The sequence below is a fragment of the Carcharodon carcharias genome, chromosome 10, assembly GCF_017639515.1.
Source record: "Carcharodon carcharias isolate sCarCar2 chromosome 10, sCarCar2.pri, whole genome shotgun sequence".
Taxonomy (NCBI): domain Eukaryota; kingdom Metazoa; phylum Chordata; class Chondrichthyes; order Lamniformes; family Lamnidae; genus Carcharodon; species Carcharodon carcharias.
The window spans coordinates 8,538,631-8,549,592 of record NC_054476.1 but is presented as its reverse complement, the minus strand read 5'-3'; the positions used below and the strand labels follow the sequence as shown (position 1 = coordinate 8,549,592).

The window sequence follows — 10,962 nt, the reverse complement described above, 5'->3', positions numbered from 1 at the left end:
AGGGACATCACCACTCACTCTCACACACACCCTCACATCTCCACCTGGTCTCGTCTCCTCTGGAGACTGCCTCCTCAGCCATCACTCTTCTGAGGGCACTTGCACAGATCAGCATGTGTCCCCACATGCAACCTGGGATACCCCTCTTACCCAGCAATGCCCTAACCCTGCAGCCTCTTCCCTTGCCTGAGACCACTTCTTCCCCTTCCCCAAGCAAGCACTAGCCCTGCAACTGTTGAAAAACCCCCACCCCCCCCGCCTTATGGCTGGCCTCGTAATCGGAGACCTGCCTGTGAGACCCCCTAAAGGTGATGTGGTGCTGCCTGTGAAGCCTGGCGCTGACAGAAGCAAGGTTGGCAAACAAACCTCGAAGTCTTTGCAGATCATCAGGTGCACGTCGCTTTTGTTCAGTTGTGCAACACGTTGGCGTGCAATCAGGCTGACATGCCTGGATGATCCAGAGTGAGGGGACGATTCCGGTGAGCAGGGCTTATAATGATATGCAGGTGTATTGAAATGAAGTTCCCGATGTTTGGCGGTGGGAAACCTGGCCCACCCTTGACGACTTTTGGCCTTCTAGCCATATTGTCCACTCACGCCCGCCTTGACGCCCGATGCCATTGGGCACGGAAAATTCCGTCAAGTGTCTTTGGCCCCTTCCACAAACTCTCTTCCTAAGCCACTGACTCCAATTTCTTCCTGGCCATGCTGTGAGGCTGATCGGGATTGTTTCTAACCTATTTAGCCCTGAGCTGAGCCACTTACCACTTATCCCTTTTAGCCATTTAACCCCTTATCCTCACATGACCAACGTCGCTTACTTTCATCTCTGTTGTCTCCTCCCTGCCTCAGCTCAGCTGCTACTGAAAACCAAAGCCGTGTCTTTGTTACCTCCAGGTTTGACTATCCTTGGCTGGTGTCCCATGTTCCACCCCTTGTAAACATGGCCTCATCCAAAACTCTGCGTAAATTAGTACAGCAAAAAAGACCCATCTACGCATCAGCTGTGCTTACTAACCTACGTTGCAACTGGGTCCAGAAAAGCCTTAGTTTTAAAATTCTCATTCTTATGTTCAAACCCATCTATGGCCTCATCCCTCCCTATGTCTGTAACCACCTTCAGCCCTATGGCCCTCTGTGCTCCTCCAATTCTGGTCTCTTGCACATACCTGGAATTTCCTATTAAGCCTCTTTACCTCTCTCCCTCTCTCACTTGCTTTGAAGCTCCTTTAAATCCATCTCCTTGGCAAAACCTTTGGCCACCTGTCCTCATACCTCCTTATTTGGTTCAGTGTCAAATGTTGCCTGATAACAACCCAGTGAAGCACCTTGGGACATTTCAACGTTGCTAAATGCAAGTTGTGCTATTTTTGTACTCTGGTTCACTCTAGTTCGTCATCTTGAATGTTCTTGGCCTCGAATGAATCCCCTGGAAAATGCTGCACACCTGGAGGGATGCTACGGTCCGACTGGATTTAGATCATCTATTCTTTTCCAGTTTTATTTCAATATTAGTGAGCAGTAACACTTCTTTCAGGAATAATGTTATCAGTAAAAATTATTTTACATAAAATAACTGATAAATTACTGTGTGAGTGATCATCCAAGTTGTGTAACGCATTGAACGATATACAGATGTTATAACTGTTGAAGAGGTCCCGCCGACTCATGAGAGTCCCTGACTTGTGACTGACTGAAATGGGGAAGGTACATTAGGGAAGACACAAAACACATTGAGAGACTTCATTGGGAACGTGAAGACGAGGCATCGGAGAAAACACAAAAACCTCCAAACAACTCATCCAACCCGACCCTTCAAGCAACACCTGCCCTGCACGTGGCACAGTCCTTAGATCGTGCATTTGACTTAGCAGCCATTTCAGAACCCATCAGATTGGAGTGGAAGCAAGTCTTCCTCAATCCCAAGGGACTGCCTAAGAAGGAGGAGATTATATCCTTTGTTAAAATGATGAGCAACAGGATTACATAAGAACACTCAAGTGATCATATGCTAATATCTGCAGTGTAACTTAAAGGTCAAAGTGATGCGAAAACTATGCTTTTAACATTAACTTAGCCCCTAGGTTTGTACACAAATCCCTTTGAATATAACTGATTAACATTAGTGTGCCACACAGGAAGATTCCAAACCCCTTTGCTTAATTGGCATTTGGATTCTGGCAGAATGCTGATAACAGGAGGTCAAGCTTATCCAGGTCAATAGGTACTATCGTGCATGGGGAACAAGGTACCTCTTGAACAGGAACGGGAAGTAATTGGACTTTCTACTTTGGTTCCTCTTCATTTTACCACCCCTTTTAACATAAATTCGAACGTATGAACGTATGCATTGGGAGCAGGAGTAGACCACTCGATCCTTCGAGCCTGCTCTGCCATTCAATAAGATAACTGCAACACCACATTCCTGCCTACCCCTGATAACCTTTCACCTCCCTTGTTAATTCCAGACTAGCATTATAGAGGAGCCAACAACCATTTATTGGAGTAATTGAGACAAATGGTATGGTTAAGTTTAAGGGGAAGCTAGATAAACAAATGGGAGAAAGGCATAGAAGGGTAAGATTATAGGTTTAGTGTGAGCTAGAAAGTCACTGTGTTCCAGCCAGTAGCATTCTTGCCCTGAACCACGAGCTCCTGGGTTCAAGTCCCACTCCAGGGCTTGAGTACAAAAATTCAAGGCTGATATTCTAGTGCAGTACTGAGGGAGCACTGCACTGCTTGAGGTGCTACCTTTCTGGTAAGTTGTTAAACTGAGGTCCCAGCTGCCCATGCTTGGGTGGATGTAAAAGGTCCCATGTATTATTTTGAAGACGAGCAGGGGAGTTATCCCCCGTGTTCTGGTAAACATTTATCTGTCAAACAACGTCACAAAAAACAGATCATCTGGTCACGATTATATCGTTAACCACATTCATTAAGTGCTGGTGGAATAAAGATGTTAGTCTGTGATTCTGCCTCAACCAAAGCTGAAGAACTAGGGTTGAAGGAGACACATACGACATATAAACACTGGCACAGACAAGTTGGACCAAGAGGCCTATTTCAGTGCAGTACATTCTGTGTGATTTTGGGGGAGGGGTCTTGCCTTTGTGATCAGTTTATTGTTAACAATTATGAATTGAAATAATATTTAGTCTTCAACTTAATATGGAGTTGCATTGGCAAGCCAAACCACTGGGTGGCACTATTACATTAATAATTTTTTGGAATGCTTTATTTAAACCTTGTCAGTACCAGATGTTTAACTTGAAAGAATTTGGGGATGAAACTCGCTGGCTCCCAAAAATGGCTTCGGGGAACTCGGTGTTTAATTAGCCTGCAACTGTTGCCAGTAATTCTGGCATTGTTGCTAACTTTGTGTTGGGTGCTGTTTGAAATTATTTCAGCTTCCAGCAGTACTGAAGGGCTGAAGGCTTGGGGAGGGGGCCAATATTGTGAGTGCCCAGCCCCAGTTAAAGCCGGCCTGTATTGCTTAAAGTTAGCCCGCATCTCTGAAAGTGGAGGTGTATCCTGCCTGGATGGAGGTATTGGCAGTTGTGCCGGGAAGGAATCTGTGCCTGGGAAAACTTGAAGAATAAGGGAGAGGTTGGAGGATCTTCGGGCACTGCGCACTGGAGCCATGGTGGACAGGGTGTAAAATAGGAGAGAAAGCCTGTCCACCATCTACAAGGCACAAGTCAGGAGTGTGATGGAATACTCCCCACTTGCCTGGATGAGTGCAGCTCCCACAACACTCAAGAAGCTTGACACCATCCAGGACAAAGCAGCCCCGCTTAATTGGCACCCCATCCACAAATGTTCATTCCCACCATCACCGACACACAGTAGCAGCAGTGTGTGTACCATCTATAAAATGCACTGCAGGAATTCACCAAGGCTCCTTAGGCAGCACCTTCCAAACCCATGACCATTACCATCTAGAAGGACAAGAGCAGCAGATAGGTGGGAACACCACCACCTGGAAGTTCCCCTCCAAGTCACTCACCATCCTGACTTGGAAATATATCTCCGTTCCTTCACTGTCATTGGGTCAAAATCCTGGAACTCCTTCCTAACAGCACTGTGGGTGTACCTACACCACATGGGCTGCAGCAGTTCAAGAAGGCAGCTCACCACCACCTTCTCAAGGGCAACTAGGAATGGGTAGCAAAGCCCACATCCATTGAATGAATAAAAAAAATGTCCTGAATCTGTGAGGGTGCGGGAGGCCTTTCGGACACACATTCAGAAGGTAGTCGGAGAGCAGATAGCTGTGTAACCTCGGAGGTCAATGGCAGAAGTCAGGCCCTGAGGACCTGGATGCAGTGCTGCAAGAAATTCAATGACCTCACATGTGCAGTCAAGGTTGGTGAACTTCAAATGCCATATCATGCCAACTGCACCACTAGCCTCAGACACTACTCAATCCATCTCACCCCTATCACTCACCTAGCAAAAATCTCTGTCGTACCCCAAATTAAATTGATCTATTGCACGCTCACATGTTAAGCCCTCCTGGAAGCTTCGAGTCCATGAGTCACAGCTGGCACACCCTCAACCGTAACTAGCACATCACCCAATCATTGCTCACAACACTTACAGGCGTATTTCCCTTTCTCTTGCAGGACTAGGTGGTGTAAAACTGAAGGCAGCAGCAGCTTCCTGGAAGGGGACAAGCACGCCTGCATGGCCTAACCCTTATGGTGGATGTGCATGCTGACCATTACTGATAAATTCATTGCTGTGGCTGTGCCCAGCAGAGGGCTGAAGATGATGGCGCTCTCACATCCCACCTCTTCTCACACTCTCTCCTGACTTACAAGCTGCAGGTGATGTAAGCATGCACCTCTTACTTTCACTTCCTCCCTGCACCGCAATCTTACCCTGTGTGCCTTTCTCTCTTTGGAAAGCCAAGATGTGTAACCTGGCCATGCAGTGGACGAGCAGCAAGAAGCTCGGATACTGGCACTGTATGTTAATGTAGGCGATAGTATCGAAGGGGGTCCGCACTTGGTGAAACACTGGGTATGGGCGACCTGATGCCAGGGCAGGGCAGGGGGTGGTGATCACACAGGTGCCAGTTTGCTCGAGGGTGAGGTTGCTTGTGAATTCTGCTGAAGAGGAATCAGATGAGAACTTAGATGGGATATCCAACAGAAAAACCCCAGTGTGTACAGGCGCCAACATTCTTTTTTTCAATGTAGGACAGTTTGTTGAAATGCTGAGACAGCCTGCAAGTCCATTTGGACAGTATATTCCACAACCAGGATGGCAGCAATGTGAATTTGCATTGGCAGCTCAAGCTGCATATGGCATTGAAAGCCTACCATCAATGTCAAGGAACTTGGAGAAGTTTAGCACCAGCTTAGTTTTGAATTTGACTAGACTGGAAGTGGTGGCCATTGTAGAGTAAAAGGTGAACATCAGGAGCACCTGATTCTGATGTAACCTGCTTTGGCACAGCAGATGGTAAATGCTGAGCTTCTCAAATCCCAGAGGGCAACTTGAAACAGCTGCCACAACTGTTTTGCAATTTGTATTTTATGTTGAGATACGTGATTTGAATTCAGTAGTAATGAGCCCATCAAGACTTAGAAGTTTTTTTTTTACAAAACTAAATTAAACATTTATTAATAGGAGTAAAAAGGTTTTATAAGCACATCCATAGGTCTATAAATGACTACTATAATAACTCCTGAATCTCCTAATTAATCTTGCTCCCATTTACACCTCTGTTAAGGCAACATTAAAACAAGGGAGATTTCAACAGACTCAGGCAAAGCACACAATACCCTGGGCAGCGCCAGCATTTATTGCCCATCCCTAGCTGGCCTTGAGAAGGTGGTGGTGAGCTGCCTTCTTGAACCGCTGCAGTCCATGTGGTGCAGGTACACACACAGTTAGGAAGGGAGCTCCAGATTTTGACCCAGGGACAGTGAAGGAACGGCGAGTCAAATCAGGATGATGAGTGGCTTGGAGGGGACCTTCCAGGTGGTGGTGTTTCCATCTATCTGCTGCCCTTGTCCTCCTAGATGGTATTGGTCACGGGTTTGGAAGTTGCTGCCGACATAGCCTTGGTGAGTTCCTGCAGTGCATCTTGTAGATGGTACACGCTGCTGCTACTGTGTGTCTGTGGTGCAGGGAGTGAATGTTTGTGGATGTGGTGCCAATCAAGCAGGCTGCTTTGTCCTGGACAGTGTCAAACCTTTTGAGTGTAATGGGAGCTGCACTCATCCAGGCAAGCGGAGAGTATTTAATCAAACTCCTGATTTGTGCCTTTTAGATGGTGGACAGGCTGAGCAGAGTTTTCTTAGCTTCTGTTTCTGTAGACAGCAACTTGATGCATAGAAGCTGGAGGCTTTTCACAATTGTTAGATCTTAGAATGCCTTCTGATTACACATAACCTCAGCTTCTTTATACAGGTTTCTCCCTTTTTAAGGTAAATCCCATTGTTCTAATATGTCTTTGCAACTTTACTTTTTACTGAGTGCCACAACTGTGGGAAGTTAGGACATTTTAAAATAGTCTGCAGATCCAAAGTTCCTATCGCTCATATGAAGAAAGAGATAACAACAAAACCAAATAAAATCCAAGAAGTGGAAGAGCCACAATTAAAAAGCCAAGTAACCCTCTTAGGGGGAGTTAATGAAAGAGAAAATCATTATCGGAGCATTAAATTGGAAGTTGATGGTCATCGCACAGAATTCAAGCTAGATACTGTGCCAAGTGTTTTAATATTATCTGATGTGGCAAGATGCTAAAGTCAGCTGAAATAGCTCAGTTGGGAGAGCGTTAGACTGAAGATCTAAAGGTCCCTGGTTCAATCCTGGGTTTCAGTAGAGAACCTGCAAGTCCACTCGCCTGAGTGTCTCCAGCTTCTGTGTCTCCTCAGCCACCACCATCATGGAGGGTCCACGGACTCAGACCGTCAAAGTGGCCTGGGCTACTAAAGTTCTTCGTAAGGGCGGGATCCCAGGGGCAACGTATTCAGGCCCGTGTGGAATTTATGGATGACAGCAACCGAGCCATCATTTGAAATGTGAAAGGACCGGTCGGTGAGGGAGATGTGCTCACACTTTTGGAATATGAGCGTGAAGCAAGAAGGTTAAGATAACAGATCACCAAAACTGATGCCAGCTGAAGCCGCTATCGAAGTAATTGGTTATGGACATTTTCAGAAAGTTTTTTTTTGACGAAATACTTATAAATAAGTATTCTTTGAAAAAAAATCACATTACAGCCATCCTGCATCCAGTTGCAATGTTCCGGAGGGTCAACACAAAGAGTTATAGGTCAATACTTAGGGCAAAATTAAAATACAATAGAGAAATTGTGACATCAATGTATGTTATGCAGAACCAGGAGTCATCAAGTTTGAGCAGAGAAACATGCTTGCAGCAGAGGCTCATTTAGAAGGCTGATGAAATTGCTGATGAGCTGTCTAGTAATGCATTCGGAAATGAATTTCCATCCCTTAGGAAAGCTGAAAACAGAATATCACATCTCTCTAAGGGCAGTTAAAATTCTGTATGTCTCTTCACAGCCAGGAAGGTTCCTCACCCACACTTAGACAAAGTCAAGAGCAAGATTGAATACATGTTACAATAAGGGGTCATCTCTCCAGTTACCATACCAACAATGGAATGGTCACAGTACCAGAGTCTAATGACTCAATCAGAATGTGCATGGACCTGACTAAATTAAACAGGTTGGTCGAGCGCAAGATCCACCCAATGGTATCAGTGGATGAAATCACAGAATTTTAACGGCACAGAAGGAGGCCATTCGGCCCGTTGTGTCTGCACCAGCTCTCCAAATGAGCATTATGACCTAGTGCCATTGCTCTGCCTTTTCCCCACACCCCTGCACATTGTTTCCATTCAAATAATCATCTAATGCTCTCTTGAATGCCTCGATTGAACCTGCCTCCACCACACTTGCAGGTAGTGCATTCCAGACCTGAACCACTCGTGTGAAAAAGATTTTTCTCGCATCACATTTGCTTCTTTTGCAAATCATTTTAAATCTGCATTTTCTCATTCTTGATCCTTTTACGAATGGGAACAGTTTCTCCTTATCTACTCTGTCCAGCCCCCTCATGATTTTGAAAACGCCTATCAAGTCTCCTCTCATCCTTCTCCTCCCCAAGGAAAACAGTCCCAACTTCTCCAATCTACCCTCATAGCTGAAGTTTCTCATCCCTGGGACCATTTTTGTAAGCCTCTTCTGCACTCTCTCCAATGCATTCACATCCTTCCTATAAGGAGGGGCATGTTAGTGAGGTGGTGAAAAAGGCATATGGGACACTTGCCTTTATCAATCGAGGCATAGATTACAAAAGTAGGGAGGTCACGTTGGAGTTGTATAGAACCTTGGTGAGGCCACAGCTGGAGTACTGTGTGCAGTTCTGGTTGCCACATTATAGGAAGGATGTGATTGGACTGGAGGGGGTGCAGAGGAGATTCACCAGGATGTTGCCTGGGATGAAACATTTAAGTTATGAAGAGAGGTTTGATAGATTTGGGCTGTTTTCATTGGAGCAAAGAAGCCCGAGGGGCAACCTGATCAAGGTGTACAAGATTAGGAGGGGCATGGACAGGGTGGATAGGGAGCAGCTGTTCCCCTTAGTTGAAGGGTCAGTCACAAGGGGGCATAAGTTCAAGGTGAGGGGCAGGAGGTTTAGGGGGGATGTGAGGAAAAGCATTTTTAACCAGAGGGTGGTGAGGGTCTGGAATGCGCTGCCTGGGAGAGTGGTGGAGGTGGGTTGCCTCAAATCATTTAAAAAGTACCTGGATGAGCACTTGGCACATCGTAACATTCAAGGTTATGGGCCAAGTGCTGGTAAATGGGATTAGCTAGGTAGCTCAGGTGTTTCTCACGTATCGGTGCAGACTTGATGAACCGAAGGGCCTCTTCTGCACTGTGTGATTCTGTGATTCTGCAATTCTGTGATAATATGGTGCCCAGAACTGTGCACAATATTCCAGCTGAGGTCTAATGAGGGTCTTATATAAATTCAACATAAGCTCCCTGATCTTGTACTCTATTAATAAAGCCCAGGATACTATATGCTTTATTAACTGCTCTCTCCACATGTCCTGCAATGACCTGTGCACATATACACCCAAATCTTTCTGCTCCTGCACTGCCTTCAAAATTTCACCCCTTATTTTATACTGTCAGTCCATGTTCTTCCTACCAAAATGGATGACCTCACGCTTCTCCACATTGAACTTCATCTGCTACCTAATTGCCCGCTCCACCAACTTGTCTATGTCCTCTTGAAGTTCCACACCATCCTCCTCGTTTATTCTTACAACCTCTTTTGAACAAGGACATAATTTTTGCAATTCTCCAGTCCTCTGGCACCTCCCCTGAATCTAGGGAAGACTGAAAGATTCTGGCCAGTGCCCCTACAATTTCTACTCTCACTTCCTTCAATATCCTTGGATGCATTTTATCTGGTCCTGGTGTCTTGTCAATTTTAAGTACCAACAGTCTATTCAACACTTCCTCCTTATCAATTTTGAACCTTTCTAGTGACGGAGTTTCCTCATCTGTCACTATGTCCTGGGTAGCATCTACCTCCTTGGTAAAGACAGATACAATGTATTCATTTACTACCTCAGCCATAGTCCCTTCGTCCATGTGTAAATTCACTTTTAGGTCACTAATCAGCCCTACTCTTCCTTTTACCATCCTTTTCACTATTTATATGCCTACAGAAGACTTTGGGATTCCCCTTTATGTTGGCTGCCAGTCTTTTCTCATAATCCCCCTCCGCCTCTCTAATTTGATTTTTCACCTCTCCTCTGAACCCTCTGTGTTCCTCTTGGCTCTCAATTGTATTTTCTACCTGACACCTGTCATAAGCACACTTTTTCTTCTTTATCTTAATTTCTATCTCTCTCTTCATCTAGCAAGCTCTGGATTTGTTTGCCCTACCTTTCCTTTTCGTTGGAATATGCCTTGATTGTGCCTGAACCAATTCTTCTTTGAAGGTAGCCCATTGTTCAGCTAGTTTTTCTTACCAATTTTTCATTCCAGTCTATCTGACCCAGCTCCGTTCTTGCCCGATCGAAGTCGGCTCTCGTCCAGTAAATTATTTTTACTCTGGGTTGCCTATCGTCCTTTTCTATCATCATCCTAAAATGTACAATAAATGTTCCCCCACTGACACTTGGTCTACTTGGCCTACCTCATTTTGAAGAACCGGGTCCAATATTGCGTATTTTCTAAACAAAAACAAAAATAGCTGGAAAAACTCAGCAGGTCTGACAGCATCTGCGGAGAGGAACACAGTTAATGTTTCGAGTCCGTATGACTCTTCAACAGAACTAAGGAAATATAGAAATTAGGTGAAATATAAGCTGGGTGAGGGGGGTGGGACAGGTAGAGCTGGATAGAGGGCCAGTGATAGGTGGAGGCAAAGAAGAGATTGCCAAAGATGTCATAGGCAAAAGGACAAAGGGGTGTTGACGGTTGTGATATTATCTAAGGAATGAGCTAATGGTGACATTAAGGGTAGAAAGCAGGACAAGCATTAAGAAAGCATTGAGAAAGCATGACTATTTTCTAGTTGGATTGGACACATACTGCTGTAGAAAATCCTCCTGAACACAATCTAGGAACTTTTGCCCCTCTCCCCACTTTACACTACTACTGTACCAGTTTACATTCGGGTAATTAAAGTGCCCCATTATAACTACTCTATAATACCTGCATCTCCCTGTAATTTCCCTGCAGATTTGTTATTCTATGTCCTTCTCACTAGTTGGTGGTCTATAGACTACACAGAGTAATGCAGTTGCACCCTTTTTGTTCCCTAGCTCTAGCCAAATTGATTCTGTCCTTGAACCCTCTGGAACATCCTCTTTCTCCAGCACTGCAATGCTCTCCATAACCAATAGCATCACCCCTCCTTCCTTTCCTTCCTTTCCTATCTCTTCTGAACACCTTGT

The 10,962-nt window shown here is 45.2% G+C and overlaps 1 non-coding gene and 1 pseudogene across 1 annotated transcript; both read left to right on the top strand.

Moving 5' to 3' along the window:
- Positions 1 to 6,767: 6,767 nt before the first annotated feature.
- trnaf-gaa lies at positions 6,768 to 6,840 on the top strand. Its single transcript has one exon. It is a non-coding gene; the product is annotated as a tRNA-Phe (tRNA).
- A 64-nt stretch (positions 6,841 to 6,904) lies between these two features.
- On the top strand, positions 6,905 to 7,115 carry LOC121282750 (annotated as a pseudogene).
- Positions 7,116 to 10,962: the final 3,847 nt, after the last annotated feature.